The following is a 16472-nucleotide window of genomic DNA, read 5'->3' as shown; positions in this document are numbered from 1 at the left end:
TGTTGCAACAAAGCAGCTGTGTTGTCACAGCCATTAAAATTGCTCTAACACGCAGCATTAAATGATTGCGTGGGTGCTTCACCGTGTAGTGAGTGAAGAATTGAAGATCGTGTGTATCGGTTTGTACATAGCCACATTTGAAGATGGCATTGTTTTTGGAAAAGCCAAAGTAACACCGTTAGCCTGCTTTCATTCTAAAAGTGCTTTTCAGTGTTGACTTCTTAGAAACTTTGGCATAAATGTACTCTTTCATGGAATAAGCATGGCCGAATGGCTTGTAAAATGTAAATTGAGAAATTGTTTCTTCCCCTTACTCGCTTAATATCTCTTTATGGAAATTTGGATTCCAGCATATGATTTTTTTTTTCCCCACACTATCTCAAAATTTTATTTGTGTGTATACATGCGTACATAGATATAAAAACATAACTCAAACAGCAGATAATGTGCTTTGCTTTTACCTTGATTTTGTGTCTATATGATACTCCAGTTTTTATTTTTTTTTTTTTGGTCAAAAAAGCTAGGCTTCTTCAGGGAGCTACTTAGGAATCCTTGTTTGAAATTGAGCGGTGTGCCTTTTCATTGTCCAACTTTTCCTCCTTCTATCTAGGTAGAGGAAGTAGAGGAAAAAGGAAAAAAAAAAAGGATTCTCTTGTCTTGAGAATCACAAGCAAGGTGCAGAGCGCAAACCAGGTACAGAGCTGACTTTCTACCTAAGGCATTTAGGAGAAGAAAACTGTTAGCACATACAAATTTTTGTATCAGTAATCGTGAAGACTGGCAGGAGCAGAATTTCCTATTGTCCAACTCCTACTTAAGCCAAAAGAAGATCTTACACTGCTTTAATTAGGGGTCTAATTCTACTACTAGTTCTATCTTGAACTTAAAAGGGGCTTATGAAAAATAAATGGTGAGGACGGACACACTTTGCAATGACGTGGTCTGTAAACTCTTCTGTGTGATGAGTAACCATCGCCACTGGCATAAGCAGATACAGTCCAAGAGGCAATTATACAGTTGACAGCAATAGCTGGCTAAAATTATAAAGGAAGAGCAACCAGATGAAATGCATATAAATACAAGCAATTTGAATACTATTGATTTTATACTCAAACACGCACTTACGTGTTCTAGAGTATTTTGTAGCAGACAGGTTGGTGCCAGAGTAGTCAGTGTTCTGCCATAATAAATTTCGGTGCTAATAGCTTGTAATAGCCTAAAAAAAAGTATTTTTTGTCATCTTTGCTCCTGTACCTTTATCTTGGCTTCTGTACCTTAACAGTGGGGCCCTGCAATGAGTGACTTCAGAGGGCTGCAGCTGAGCAAGTCGCAGAGGAGAGGCCTGTTACACTACAAAAAGTTTAGAGGCGATTTGCATTCCATTTTGTGTATTCTGTAGGTACGAAGAGTACGCTTCTCTACTTGCGAATTAACCTCTGGAACCGCGGTGAAATATAAGAGATTTGACTGAGGAGGATGAGGGGGCCTGACTTAGGGAAACTGCAGCCGTTCACCTGTGAAGGACAATATGGAAGATGCTGTGAAAGGAGAAGGAAGCCCCAGAGGAAGCAAAGCCGGTAATAAATCCAGGGGTATTAGCAAGGCTGTGGTAACTGCTGTTGTTACTTTAAAAGTAAGTTAATAGCAGAGTCTAGAAAAAGAAGCGAAAACTATGGGTTATTATGGTATTACAGGTGAAGCGGGTGCAACATTTCACAGTGGCATGTGCTAATGGTGCAACGGGGCAGTCTTTATAGCTCAGTTTTGAGCAGAATGATGCAGAAGTAGTTGGGAAGTTCTAGAGTATATATCTACACATTTTAAAAATGAAAACTTGGAATTCCAGTGTAATTTCTGTTTCTTCTGGTTGTTACATGAGTCATTTACTTTGAGTCAACAAGCCACTAAGAGTTCTGGTCATTCAGTGGTAGCAGGATTCATTTGTTCAAAGACATTGAATTGCATGGAAACTTTTTACAGTGTTAACGTTTGCAAATAACTGAACACTATCTGCAGTTTATATGCAGCCCTATTTCAAAAGCTTCTCCTGAATCTCAAAAGGTTTGCCACTCCTAACAGCATTTGGACCTATGTAATTCTAGGTGACGGCAATCCCATCCTCTAATTCAGTAGAGAGGCACCTTTCAGGTTAAAATATGACTTAAGATTCTGGTTTTCAGGTCAGCTTGATTGGCAGGAGAAGGCTTAGAAGAGAACTGGAGAGTTGAAGGGAAAGTTCATAATGTGGCTAGGTAAGGAAATAAAGGCTTTTGCTAGAAAGCAGAGTATACAAAGACACTTCTCTCACGAGGGAGAACAGGAATCAATGTAAAGTGGGTAGAGGGAAAACAAAATTATTTTTAAGAAAAGAAGAGAAAGAATAGGAGGAAATAGTTGTAAGAACTTCCAAGAAACCTGGGTAAGAATTGATACATCCTTCACAGTGCTAATAAGGCTCATTTTTCAAGGGATATTTAAAGAGACGAAGGAGTATAAACTGTTCCCGTATACCTGGCCAGGATTTTCATGTGAAAGACTCATTTTGGTTTATGGCAAAGTGAGGACAAACAGAGAATTTCTGTGGCTTTTAGCATGGAGTGTCAGTGGAGGTTTTTGTAGATCCCTTGCAGGTGAGTTGAGAAAGTGCCACTGCCTCATACCAGAGCCCAGATCTGCCAAGAAATGCTGAGAACCTACAACTTTCAGGAAATTGTATTGAGATTTTATATGGGAGCTGACATCACCGACAGCTTGCGGTAAAGGACTCCTGTAGTGGGTCTAAAGATAGCGCTACTGATTAATAAAACTTACCTCTTTTTGCTCATTTTTTAGAGGAGAGCCTGTGGGAGGTTGTTCTGCTCTAATAGCCCTGTGCTTGATTATTCACTCCATTATGAGATAACACAGAGATAAGGAGGACTTGTACACTGACTTTTATTGTTTTAGATCCTATAGTGACACAGCATTTATCTTCCACATAACTTGGGCAATAAGTCCCCATAAAGACCATTAGCATCACTTAATGGTGATTTGAACACAATAAATGTCTGTCTTGTTACCCACTCCCGTCTGCCTAATGAACCAAATATGTTAGCGAACACATGAGCAACAGATACAGCGAGACCTGCTTTCCTATGGCTTTGTGCCTTAACCATCATGTCATCGCTTACCTTAGAAGTCTCCTGTGTGACAGCGATACAATATGCTTATTTTATGTCCTATGCTCCTTTACCAACTCTTGAGTTTGCAGTTCCTTGCAAGGTGATATTCTGCCCTTCTTCCCATGTTCCCTATCCCAGCACAGAAATGTCACCTACCCTGGCTCCTCTGTCTCCACCCGCTGCAAGACTTTTAGCCAACCCTCGTGTCCCCAGCGTCCACATATGTCTGTTACACAAGAGACACAGTATGTGAGTCGTGACTGTGTACGTGGCTCCTGCCTCTTGGCTCCTGGTCTCAAGAGTTGCTTGTAACCCCGAAGCTGTGCTTTGTGCAAGCCTCCTGTAGGCAATGACCATCCGTCAGATCTGTAGTCCTCTTCAGATTTGCAGAAATTGGCTAACGGACACAGAATCGCTGAAACTGTACATGAATGTGCAAGCATGGTTTCCTTAGGGTCCAGGCTACAGGAGTTTGAAACAGCTGCTTTTCCTTTTTTCTTAAAGAGCATCTGAGAGACGTGGAGCTCTATGTTCACCAGTCCCTCAAGGGTGATTGCGGGGTGTAAATGTGGCAAAGCTTGGGAGGCTCCAACCTGCTCATAGTGTAATCATCCCAGAGAGAAAAGAGCTGTGAAGTCCTGCTGTCAGTGCTCATCCTGGAGTTTGTACGAGCCTGCTAAGGACTATGGGTGCCGCGTCCTTGCACGGTTAGCCCCCACTTGGCTCTGCACCTGCAGGCACGCGTGGCTGTTCCTATGCACGGTGTGCAGGTGTATGTCCGTCGGACATCCAGGTGGACCCACAGAGCTAATAAGCTCTGAAATAAGCCCCCGTAGTTTATTTCATCATTGCTCTTGGAGCCTATCAGCTACAATATATCGTAATGGATATTTAGGCTAGAGTTGCCCAATTTATTGGGCAGTTATATTGCTGTAAATATCCACACAGACATACAGAAAGAGACGAACTAAACTCATCTTTCTAAAACAAGGGGCTTTCAAAGTTGTTAAAATGCAGTTTTCAGAAAGCACCACACGAAGGCGAGTGTTTGAGGTGAGATCAGTCCCCAGCGAGGGCACTTGGAGCTTGGCCGTCCGCTTCGGCGGAGCCAGGACATCACCCTTGGAGCTATTTCTCTTAGAGGACTCAAACATTATGAGTCCCTTAATGTCAACGCTGGAGACTTTGGAAGTGAGGTGGTGTGAAATGTTTTGATGACTCATGCTTGTTTTTTGGATTATCTGGGAATATCTGGTGGGTGTGCAGGGCTCGAAAAGCCAAGTGGAAGAACCAAACCACAGGCTCCTCCGGGCAAATAATCGGATGCAGCCAGGCGATGACTGCTCCAAAAGGAACTCTTCACTAGCCAAGGGCTCTCAGCATAGTTTTATAATTCAAACAGTTTTCCTAAAGGTGATCATTTCTGCAGCTCTGGTTTCACTCCAGGTGCGTGCGTTTGAATGGTAGCATCACAGCACAAATGTGAGCAAGGATTTCGGTTTGCTGTGATACAACTCACCTGTGGCAAAACCCCCGTGTTCAAGGTGAAGTACCAATAAGCCACGATACCAGCCCGGATTGTAACATCTTCTGTTTGTACTGTATCTGTGATAGAAATCCTAAACACATCTTTTAGAATGATTTCCTTAAAATGTGAGTTGTATCTGACTGATACAGCTGGGCAGTGTGACGCCTTGTTGGAAATCTCCTGGCTCCACGCTGCCAGTGGGCCAGAGGAGATTCGATTTAAAGCTGAGATCAAATTGTCCGCATTTGAAAACGTTGCTGCTTTACTTTTTGTGGCTGAAAGTAAGCACTTTTGTCTTGGGTGCTGTGTTGTGTGCAGGTGTCGAGGCGCTGGCAGAGGGCTGTGAGGGGAGGCGGGGCTGCCTCACACCAGCTGCGGCCGGTTCCGGCCGGTTCCGGCAGCCCCACCACAGGGCACAGCCCGGGCCCTCCGCAGCACCAGCGGCACCTCGGGGGAAGCCAGTTTAAGAAAAGGACAAAACAGCGCCCGGCAGTGAGGACTGAAGAAAAAAAAAAGGTAAGAAACAGCTCCGCGAGCCCCTCTTGCAGGAGTGGGTGGAGAATTTGGGGGTGAGGGGCGACTTTGAGCCTGGGAAGGAGGGGGTGCGAGGAAGGTGGTGTTTTAATTTGCCTTTGTCTCTCACTATCCAAACCTATTTTAGTTGGCAAGAAATTAAATTAATTGTCCCAAAGTCGAGTCTGTTTTGCCCGTGATGGCACTTGGCAAGTGATCTCCCTGTCTTTATCTCGATCCATGAGCTTTTTTATCGTAATTTCTCCCCCGGCTGTCCTTTTGAGGAGGGGGAGGGAGAGAGCGGCTGGGTGGGCGCCGGCAGCTGGCCAGGACCAACGCGCTGCAGGTATCAATTACAATTGCACCCAGAACTCCCTTCAGGACTGAATCCAAAAGTAAAACTTTGCAGGAGATATTCTTCTGGTAGAGTAGTTTTCTCTTGGGCCAGTGAACTGATTTTTTGTGCCCTGCAGCTGCGTGATTGTGAGCTAATGTAAAGGAAACATAGCTGGAAGCATGGCTGGAAGAGGGATAGGGAGGATGGGATAACCTGCTTTTGGCTGATGTTAAATCAGATTAGGTATAAAGTGAAACTGCCCCCTCATTGCTCTCACTGTGGTTATTCATCTTGTTGAATGTTGCTCTTATTGCTTCCAGTCCACCTCTGCTACGATGCTGCTTCCTCTGTGCTCTGCCAAAGTGAGCGGTCTCTGCTCTGAACAGCTCCATCTGTTGGCATTGCATTGCCATATAGAAAAAAAGGCTAAAAAAAAAAAAAAAATCCCTCCCTCCGTGCCCAAAACAAGCAGCAACAAGAATAGCCTTTCTGCTTGGACTGTGAAGAGAAATGATGGGCATAATGCCTGGTGCACCAGCTGCCTGCCTCTGAAACCCACTGGGTAAAACTCCTGCATCCCTGGGCTCCCCTGCACACCTTCAGCGTCCTCCGAAATCCGGAGTGCCACGTGCCTGCTGAGCACACTGCAGCTCTGGGCAGAGGCGAGGAGGGAAACCCTCCGCACCTTGTGTCCTCACACCATTTCCTTTCATTTCCCAGCCCAGACTGGCCATGCCACGTGCAGCCAGCAGCAGCCTGCCAAGGGCTGACAGGGGCTGCGCTGTGCTTGCTGGAATGAGGAGGCGGAGGTGGCCGGCAGCGCGGGATGGCTGTGGGGGGCTCGTGGGCCCTGCCTGCTGCACACAGCTGGAAGGGAGCTGTGGGAATGGCTGGATTATAAGATGTGGAAAGAGGCAGGAGGCATCCCTACAAAGCCGCTCAGCTGGGAGCTGCAGAAAGGGCAGCTCCATTCCTCTGGGCAGTCTCCAGTGAGCAGCAGAGCCAGGGCTGCTGTGCCCTGTGCCGGGGCAGCTCTGTGCTCACCGAGGGCTGTGCTCAAAAACCAGGGACCACAGGTCAAGGGCGACGCAGGGATTGCCGGGGATGAAGAAGTGCTGTGGGTGGCTTGGAGGTTGCTATGGATGAACGCGTGGCATGGAGATCGTGAGGGGTGAAGAAGTGTGGCAGGTGGCACAGAGATTGCTATGGAGGAACACGTAGCATGGAGATCACTAGGGGTAAAGAAAGATTGCGGGTGGCCCGGCGGTCGGTATGGATGAAGTGCATGGAGATGCTATGTCCGACCTGGCCACAGGAGGGTACCACAGACAGTGACACAGCCACTGACACGGTTTCAGTATTGGAACTAACACATGTCATAACATCACATCTTGCTACTCCACATCCCCTCCGCTACAAGAGGACGAAAGTGTGAACACGGCTCGTGTCCGAGTTGGGCAGAGCATCAGCCAGTTGTACCTTTGTATATAAGTCCTCCTCAGTGTTTTGTCCCCTGGGCTGTTGGGAATGCATCTTCTGGATTAAGCCTTCACGTTTTGCTCGAGGCGTTAGCAAAATGCTGTGACAGCTGCGTGATTGCCCAGCACACGAACCGTGGAGAGCGAAGCTGCTTCCTGACCTGGCTTCGTGAATACGCTGAGAGTAAAGCAGTCTTTGCAAAAAAACTGTTGCTTGGGGAGGTGGAAATTCAACACATACTTCTTTCTGTTTTTAAGGACCTAGAGCCCAATGCTGAGCGCCAGTAAATTCAGTCATCTCCCTGGTGGCTCTGTACATGCTGGGCCCAACTCTGAGGTTGTGTTTGAGCAGCTGCATAGCTTGCACTAGGCATGAATAAGGCTGGCATCAACGAGGGCTGCTTCAGTTGCCTGTAATTGTCCAAAGCTGGAGCCATTTAAAAAATTAAGGTTAGAAACATACTCACAAGCAAATAGTTTTCCCCTGTACGGTTTATATGAGTTTCTGCTTCAAAGAAATTATCATCTGCCTTCTTGAAAGTGTGGTCTTCTTCCACCTGCCTTCTTGAAAATGCTGTCTTCTTCCAACTGCTTGTGGTGTAGGTATGAACAGGATTACAGAGCATCCAGTGCTTGACATCAAATATTGGATGTTTTTAGTATTGATACCTTTTACATGTGGCCTGGTCCTAAAGCAAGAATGAGGCTTTATTCATGGTACTTGCTTATTATTTGTTTTTAAAGTATCTTCTTCTTTAAGGGACATCAGATGTTCAGAATATCAGAAAGCAGTATACTTTATGATGAGAGTAAATATTCTGATTTTTCGGTGGAAGCTTTTTTTTTTGCCTCCATAAAAGGCAAAAGAAATCTGCTAGCTAAATAAATGCAAACATTTTGCTTCTCATGCTATCAAATGTAGCATGCAATATGATCCAGCCTCATTTGTGAAGGAATAGTTCTAGTTACACAGATGAAAAATTATACGTCAAAGGCAAAACCAAACAAAACTGCGTAGCTTGTTTGCTTATCTTCAGTTGTGATTGTCCTTTGGAGACTGACGCCTGGCCCAGAGCTGACATAATGCAAAATAGATTGCTTCCATGGACTTCAGCAGGAGTTTGGACTGGGCTATGTGATTTTGCAAAACCATAAATGCCTCTCAGAAGGACATAAGTATAACTTATTTATGATGGAAGAAGTGGGATAGGAACACTGTGGTGACCGCTTCAGATTCCCAGATTTCTCTGCCTTGAAAAGGTGTATCTGCAGCTTGCTGTTGGAGATGGCCACTCCCAGAGGATGGGCAAGCAGGATTTGAGGCTTCCCCACAAAGGAGAACACCTCTGTCTGCTCCGTTAGTGCCCACTGGCATGGTTTGAGTTGCCTTGGCTCAAATGTGGGTACAGCCATGCCGGGAAGAGCAGCAGCCCTCAGCAGAAATCCTCCCTGCACGAGTCAAGCCATCGGCATTTAGCAGACACAGGGCTGCTGTGGGTGTTGAATGCTCACACGCAAGCAGGGACCCACCCTCCGGCCTCAGCAACACGTTGGCCGTGTAGTTGAGAGTTCAGAGAAGATCAGTATCCCTTCTTTGGCAGATGGGAGGTAGTGATTCAGCAATGTCAGACAGAGAAAATGAAACAGAAGTTAGCTGGGTGCCCCAAGAGCAACCTTCTTTTTTTTTATATCCCTTGTCACAGCGCTGGGACAGTCTTGAGTCTGGCACTACAAACCAGCAGCTTGGCATCACTAAGGCAGCAGCACAACAGTTTGGTCTCTCTGCTATTAAAGCAGACTTTCCTTCTCGGAATTAAAGGAAAAGAAGGGAATAAGCAAGCTGCTCCCCCTGCTCTCTCACTGCAGCCTCCCCATGTTGGGAGGCAGGCTGCTCTGCTGGGTTTTGACTGCAGTAGGTTTGCTGGGTGCATTCACAGCTGCCTGATGTTGCTGTGTGATTTCCAGCCTCCTGCAGGATGCTCTGCACTTCTGCAGCCCGAGATGGCTGTGGCCATAGGGTTCAGGACTAATTCTTCCTGAAAAGCTGGGTTGTAAAGAGACAAATGCCAGTTGCAGCTGTGGGTACGTTTCTGGAAGGTGCTTGGATGACGTTGTGTTGGGAGCTTGAGAAGAATGAGGAGTGGAGTTGGCGGAGCACCTCATAGATGAGGAAAAAAGAGGAAAACTAAAACTGAGGTGCTTTCACTTCAGAAGCTTTGGGGTTGTATTTCTAACAAAGTGAAGTTCAGATCGGAGAAAGCAGCTATGGCCTCCAAACAGCCCCAAATTCTGCCTCTCTGCTGAGCTACCCTAATCACTTTGCAGCAGCCTTCAGATGTCTTAACAGTTTGAAGAAAAACCGCTACCAGGGCTTGGGAAATGTGAGCGAGTCTGACTTTGGTTATGGAAAAGCTACTAGGCAGAAGTATGAAAAGCTTGCTGGTAAATCATTTACAAGAAAATATCTTGCTCAGCATGGGGTTTGCAATGAGGGGGTCATATTTAATGACCTGCTTCAAATGTTATTATAAATCATTACTTCCTCACCAGCTAAATCACGGCTGCCTAATAGTCTGTGTGCTCTCCCGTAGAAATGTCACTAACTCATGAACATGTTGGAGTTTGGAGCCACGTGGCCCCGTGGGATGGAGGGAAGCGCAGGAAACACGAGGGGCCGTCAGGCGTCCCAGGGGGGTGATGCCCATCCCTGACTCGGCCGCGCGGGTCCTGTGTATTCATAGCACCGTCCGCCTCTGCAAAATGCAAGACCTTTGGGAGCTTTTTGACAAGACGCTAAACTTGAGTAACCTAAATGAAAGCATGTCCCTGGTGCAGAAGCAAGAACAGTTTTCAGGAGGATAAAGAAGGCGAGTGTTTAACTTTGGTTGAATGGTGCCTTTGAGTTCTGCAGGGAAACTTCTTCCAAACCGCTTAACAGACCTCATGCCCACCTGGGATGGTCAGCAGAGCTTCGCAATAAACTGCTCCAGAGCCACTCCGGGCAAAACCTCCGAATCCTCCTTGGGTTATGCACAATCTGCAACAGTTAGAGGTGCAGGAGTGATGGCAGCCCACGGGTGCACGGCCAGAGGGATGTCTGTGTATGGGGTGGAAAACTCCCTCCCCTTGGAAAACAAACATCTCGCCTCTGAAAGGCAACAGGCACTGCAAACACAAGGGAATGCAAGTCCCACATCCATTTCTTGACTGAGGATCCACTTTGTGCTGCAAGGAGGCCATGGGCTGCTTTCACCTATTTATTTTACGCAAAGAAGTGGGGGAGAAAAACCTCAGGGCATTCTGTCTGCGGAGGCAGTAACTCTTTAGAAAAGTGTACAGGAGTGGAGATGTCAACAGAGAATTGGTAGCTCGTTACTTTTTTCTACCTTTAGCTCATGACTTTAAAAGAAATCCCTGTGCATCGCATATTCTTTGTCCTTGCTGCCTGTGTGAGAATCACAGTCAGCAGTTCTGTAGGTCATTTAGAGAGATTTTATGGTAACAATATGCAAGTGAAAGCAGTATTTCTTTTGATGGATATGTTTAATGCAATAGTGCTTTTACACTTTAAAAAATGAGAAGAAAGAGCTTTCATATTATCTCTTCAGTCCATAGTAAGCATAAAAAACAAAGTCAAAGCATATTTAAGGTCTTACTCTTTCTTAAAAGCACTGTCTTACCTAAGGAGAGGAAATAGGGCTTGTGATCTAGCTTCAAAGTAAATGGGCAATTTTGGATTTGGGGTGAAGGTGGAGTAAGGAGGTGGGGAAGACTGTGTGAATGGGAAAATGAAATCTTCAGCAGAATCACCACTACCATAAATACAGCTGTAAGAGGGACTTACCCTGGCTGGGCTGTCCTGTTCCCCACACAGGAACCAAGACCGGTGTTCGCCAAGTCTGTGTACATCGTTGTGTATTTTCCTCAGCCTCTTTTTTTTTTTCTCCTTTATGCATGAGTAAGATTTTAATTTTAGAAGAAAATCTGGTAGCCTTTTGTGGGCAGTTTGGAGGAGGGCAGGGAAGTTTGTCTGAGCTCAGCTGGCAAGGCCACCATCGGACAGGTGTCACAAGCTGGTTTGCATTTAACTTCCCAGGGCTTTATTGAGAAAAGAATGCTTGAAGTCACCGTGCATGGGCAGGCACAGAGCTCGTACCATTCATACACGTTCGTCTGTATGTGAATTGTACGCTGGTACACTGTACACTGGTACAATTCCCCCGGTTTTGTCTGACCATACCTCCTCTTCCACACCACGCTGGACCTGCTTGCGTGCCTGTCACTCTGCTGTCTGCTGCTCTGCAGCCCGAGGTCTCTTCCCTCACCCATGGTTGGACAGGAGGGCTCCCAGGTCCAGCTCCCGTTGCGATGTAGCCTGTGCAAGCAAAACCTGTTAAAAAGTATGCAACTCTGCTTATATGTTTTGCAGCTCTGGATGGGCTAGCATCTGCCTGGATTGTTGAGGAATCTCGCTTTACCAGAGTAATTCATCTAGCGGCCGAAATTCCTTCCTGTTGTGCTGCTTCGATACTACTGCAAGGGGCTCATCTAAGACTGGGATGATCTTCCGATGAGTTTAACCACAATGAAACAGGTAACTGAACTGATCTCACTAGTCCAGATAGGGACCCAAGGCAGCCCTTCCAGTGTCTGGCGTGAAAGCAGAGAGAAAATACCACGGGCTTTCTTTTGACTCCTACTCCACTGACCAATGCTGGAGTCCAAAAGACACCCCTGCCCGCTCTGTTTGTTTGTTTGTTCAACACTCCTACACCCCTGTTTACTTACTGACACAAGGGACATTGGCTCATTTGGCAGCCTCTAATGACAGCTTAAGGCTCACCACCCTGTACTACATCTGTGGTGTTAAAAATATAAGTTTTTCCAAATGAGGAGCGGCAGTAAGCGAATGCAGGGAGCTCTTCTCTAATTCACAGCGTGTTTGCTTTGTCCCACACCTTTGTTTTGGGAGTTGCTGTTTTCATAGAAAATGAGTACAAAGCTGAGTAAGTCTAACGCAGCTCTTTCTAAGTATGTTTTCTGGGGATTATCATGTTGGCTGAAAAACAAGCTACTTCTCACAGCCAAAAATGTGAACTGAAAATGAGGTCAAGAACCATTGATTACAAGACGAACGCAGGCTGTTCAATTAAGATTGGCCACACTGCTGTAGGATGGTAATTACTCGTCAGACACTTCCTGAAATGCTCAACAACTCCCATAGAGTGGTGTCAGGAGCTAAAATTACCAACATTTCTGTGGAGTTTTTAAAAGTAGTTCTTATTCTGTTCCATCAGCCATTGTATCAGTGGTGGTCAATTTTTTTCCCTACATTGGAACAAGGGGAAATAACCAGAAGAATAGTAAACGAGCTATTTATAAAGACATACTGCAATACACGCTCATCTGCTTCTGATGAGAGGTTCCGGCCATCAGCAAAAGCATGAGGGATTAGAGGAGAAAATGGCTTTGTGTTTAATTTTGTACTTTGACTGTTAATTTACAGCATTTGATCTAACGCTGTTCCAACGTCTGAGCCTCAGAGGCATTTGTGCAGGCGAGACTTTCCTTGATTGCTCTCGCCTGACTGCTGAGGTCAGATGAATGGATGGAGAGGTCCTGCACAACACATTAAATAATAGCTGTTCGTGGTGGGCGTCCGTCACTTCCACTCACAAGCAAAAGCTCTTTGGTTTAACAGAGGATTTTGTGTGCCACTCCCTTTAACCCTCCTGTAAGTAAATAGTATGCAATATGCATTTGCTGTGGACCTGCAGGCTGCAGAAGGATTAATCATACTCTCATATTTTCAGTTGATGTCTGCTCTATTGGTATAGTGGTCTTGTAACACTTCTAAAATACTTGGGAATATTTGGTGGGTTTTTTTTTTAATGGAGGTAAATATTGACTTTCAGTGGGAATAGACAGCCCTTTGTGTTGTCTGAAGTTGAAAGTCCTTTGCAATGCTAAACTAACGGTGTACTTGAACCCCTCTCTGTGGTTTATCTAAGACAGTCATTTAGTGTTGCATCACTGTTGGGTAGTTTGATTTATATCCATCTTTAAAAGTAACTAACTTGTTTATCCATTCAGGTATGAATTGGTTAAACCAGGTAGACGGTGCTGTCATGCTAATAAAGAAGCAGCGTCAGGTCCTGGCCATGGCTGGGGCCATTTTAGCTGGGGATTTGGCTAGTGAGGACCCTGTTGCGCGCTCGTGTTTATGCACGCTCGGATTTATCGAAGAACAAATAAAAGTGCCATTTGGCCTCCAGCGTATTCTGGGGATTAGTATGTGGTTGTGTTTGAGTTTGGGATGAATAACCACCTAGAGCAACTTGCTCTCTCTCACTGAAGAATTTCCTCTCCAACCCCAGGTGTATTTCTGCAAAAGTTAACCTGAAATGGGCTTACAGTGGCTTTGTGGGCCTCCAGGTTGTGGTATCTTCTCATGATAAGGAGAGGCATGGATGGTCGCTGAGGTTTGCTAGGGGAGCTGGCTGTGTGCAGTAGATTGTGTAGTCTTGTGTCTATAGGCCCGTAATCAGGACTGCCTATTAATGCTGCTTTTGGGGAATACACGATCAACCAAAGCAGTTGTGACCAAAGACCAAAACTAGGTACCTCTGTCTCACTCTTCCTCAGCTTGGACATGGGGCTTTTCTTGTCCTAGCGTAGTGTGAGCAGAAGCTAATTACTGTTCTGTGAGGCAAATAAGCATGTATGCACACATGTAAATTATATGGTGAACCAGATGCCCTTCTCCAGACAGCTTTCTGAAAAATGACTTCATATAGGAAAGTTGTATTTTTCACGTCTGGCTCTTGAACATTGTTTTTCAGTTACATGGTACTTTCTGTAATTAGCAACGAAAATTCAGGCACAAGAATATAGTGTGTGTTTGTTCCATGAAGAGCTGGGACCATTTTGATATTTTGCAAAAAAAAATGAAAAGCTCACTTAATACCAGTCCAGCTATTTATACCTCTTGCACAAACTTAAACATAACAAAAAATGCAACATAACTCATGAAGCAAAGGAGTGTCTTTGCCAAGTGTAATATTTGTATTTGGAAACATGGTCTATATTGTATGAAGCAGTAGCCTTCTAACTGCCTCCAAGGTTTCTTTTGGCTGATGTTTATCCAAACAGTCTTGCTCTTCATTCATTTTAATGTCTGAAAGGGAGCTGAGTGTTTTTACACTGTGAGACTGGCACAGCTCAGTCTCTGCTTTCTCGGCCGGCGCCGAATGCCCGCCTCCGCTCGCCCAGGCGAGCATGGTGCAGCGAGCCCTGCAGCGTGCTGACAGTGGGCTGATGGGCGCAGCCCCCGTGCACAAACGCCTGCCTGTTCTGCCACTCCTCAATCACATCCCAAAATTTCACGCACTGATGTCTCTTATTCTGCCTTTGATTTTGCCCTACGTGTCCTGTGGATCCAGCACGATGGAAACAGAAGAGCCACAGCACTCTTGTTTAAAGGAGGCAATGGCCTTTGCTGTGATGGCCATGGGCGACTTGAGCAAAACCACTGGATGTGGAAGAAGCACTTGCAGCGGTGCCAGCAGGGACGGGAAGACTTCAGGAAGTTTGGAAAGTTTGCCAGTGGGAATCGTCCATGGGCTCCTGCTCTGAAGATGATAGTGGTCAGGTAGAGAGCATTGTCCTTGCTTTTTAACTACCTGATGTGGAAAAATGTGGGCGCTTCCTTACCTCATATGTGAGGCTGGTGTCTTTGTCACTCTTTTCTCCTCTAGAAGAGGTTAGCAAATATTTGCAGCTCTTTTTTCCCCTCTTTGAGTTCTCTTTTTAAAATAATAATAATTAATAATAATAATAATCACATCCAATAGATGTATTGTTGTCTGGACTACTGGACTGCATTTAAGCCTTATCACTTTGGTAAGCTTAATTAATTTAGAAACCTACATACGAAGTTAAGCACATGCCTAAATGACTGCAGGACAATCTTTCCAAATCCTTGCCCTGAAGAGCCCAAGATGTCAGGATGTATTTCAAGGAGTCTCTTAAACACAAAATAACTAAACTTTTGGGAATGGTACAATTAGGAATAAAGTACAATTGCTACACAAAGCAGTGGGAGCAAGGAGCGGGGAAGACATGAGCCATTCAAATGTGAGTCAGAGGCATATTAATAATGGAAACTTTGGAAGAAACAAAGACAAGCGACATTTCTCTCTCTACTTATCCCATCCCTCAGTTATATAGAGTGTTACCATAGGCCTCACCGGTCCTGACACTATAGCAGCAGCCATTTCTTCATGTGGATGAGCTGTTCCTGAAAAATGCAGTTGGCACAGACCACTCTTATTTTTCACACAAGGAATGCAGGTCTTCCCGTTCCACATATTTTTCTTAAATGAGCGTAGTTATTGTTGTCACTGGGAGGAAAATCCTCCGTCTGTCTGCTAAAATACTTGAGAGGGGGAGATAAAGCATGAAATCTTTTTGTTGTGGCTGAGGATTTCCTCTGCAAGCTTCCACGTCAGTGATTCACTATGCTTTTCCAAAAGAAGTGCAAAGCTGGGATGGGTATTAAGTACGATTTGCAGTCCCGGGCTAAATCCTCATCTAGTGTAACTCAAATGTTCGCTGGCACCTATGAAGGAGATTTAGGCTGGCCTTGGTGGTCAGAGCCCAAGTATGTGCCACCTCTTCATTGTGCTCTGGGCTCAGGGATGTGCCGTCACGCAGCCTTGGGAACGGTGCTCAGTGCCGTTGGCGCTGAGGGGCATTGCCAGGTGTGGGGCATCACTTGTACCATCCCCTTTGGTCTGTGCATGGCAAAGCTCAAGGCATTACCTGGCAAATGCTCTTTGGAAGTCACCTGCCAATCCGTATCACAGCATGGAGTCTGCTTTTGTACTTTTTTCTTTTAATGCAAGAAAGCTATGCAGCTGATAGAGTCATAATAAATTTTGGCAGGGTTGAAGCAAAAAAATAGAGGCAAGTGTTCTGATTTTTCTCTAAAGTTAGAGCTATTGTTATCTGGGCAACTTTTTGTGTATGAAATGAAGGCAGAGATCTGTGTTTTGGGGGAGAGCCACACTGTGGATAAGTGCAAATGAATGCTGCCACAGCTTTGCCATGAAGGATTGTTGTCTGAAGGATTTAACAATATCACAAAGTTCATCAAGAACAGGAACGCACATTTTCCTATCTTTTTTTGCCAGCAAAATGAACAAGCGATTTAGCTTCCTTAAAGAAATTCCAGCCAGTAGCTGTGCCAGCTCTGTCTTCCTCATGTTCATGTGCGTTTGCTTTGTTCCTGAATCCCAGATGGATTTCTGAAAATGGCACAGGGTTGCCAAAATGCATCTGAAGACACATATCATCAGTATGCACAAATTGTAAAGAATGCAGCCCCTGGAGCGATGTGTGATTTCATCAGAAGTGACTTTCCAGCTACGCTGAAACCTTTCATGTCTCTTGTG

General features: G+C 45.4%; 1 long non-coding RNA gene across 1 annotated transcript; it reads left to right on the top strand.

Annotated features, from left to right (window-relative positions):
• The first annotated feature begins 1486 nt into the window (after window positions 1-1486).
• On the top strand, window positions 1487-11586 carry LOC148053087 (uncharacterized). Its single transcript, XR_015708620.1, has 3 exons — window positions 1487-1577; window positions 5008-5205; window positions 11447-11586. It is a non-coding gene; the product is annotated as an uncharacterized LOC148053087 (long non-coding RNA).
• Window positions 11587-16472: the final 4886 nt, after the last annotated feature.

This window comes from Nipponia nippon, unplaced genomic scaffold (genome assembly GCF_047370975.1).
Source record: "Nipponia nippon isolate SJK-2023a ecotype South Korea unplaced genomic scaffold, ASM4737097v1 scaffold_4, whole genome shotgun sequence".
Lineage (NCBI taxonomy): Eukaryota > Metazoa > Chordata > Aves > Pelecaniformes > Threskiornithidae > Nipponia > Nipponia nippon.
The sequence above is the reverse complement of the archived record's forward strand: the minus strand, read 5'-3'. Positions and strand labels throughout refer to the sequence as shown.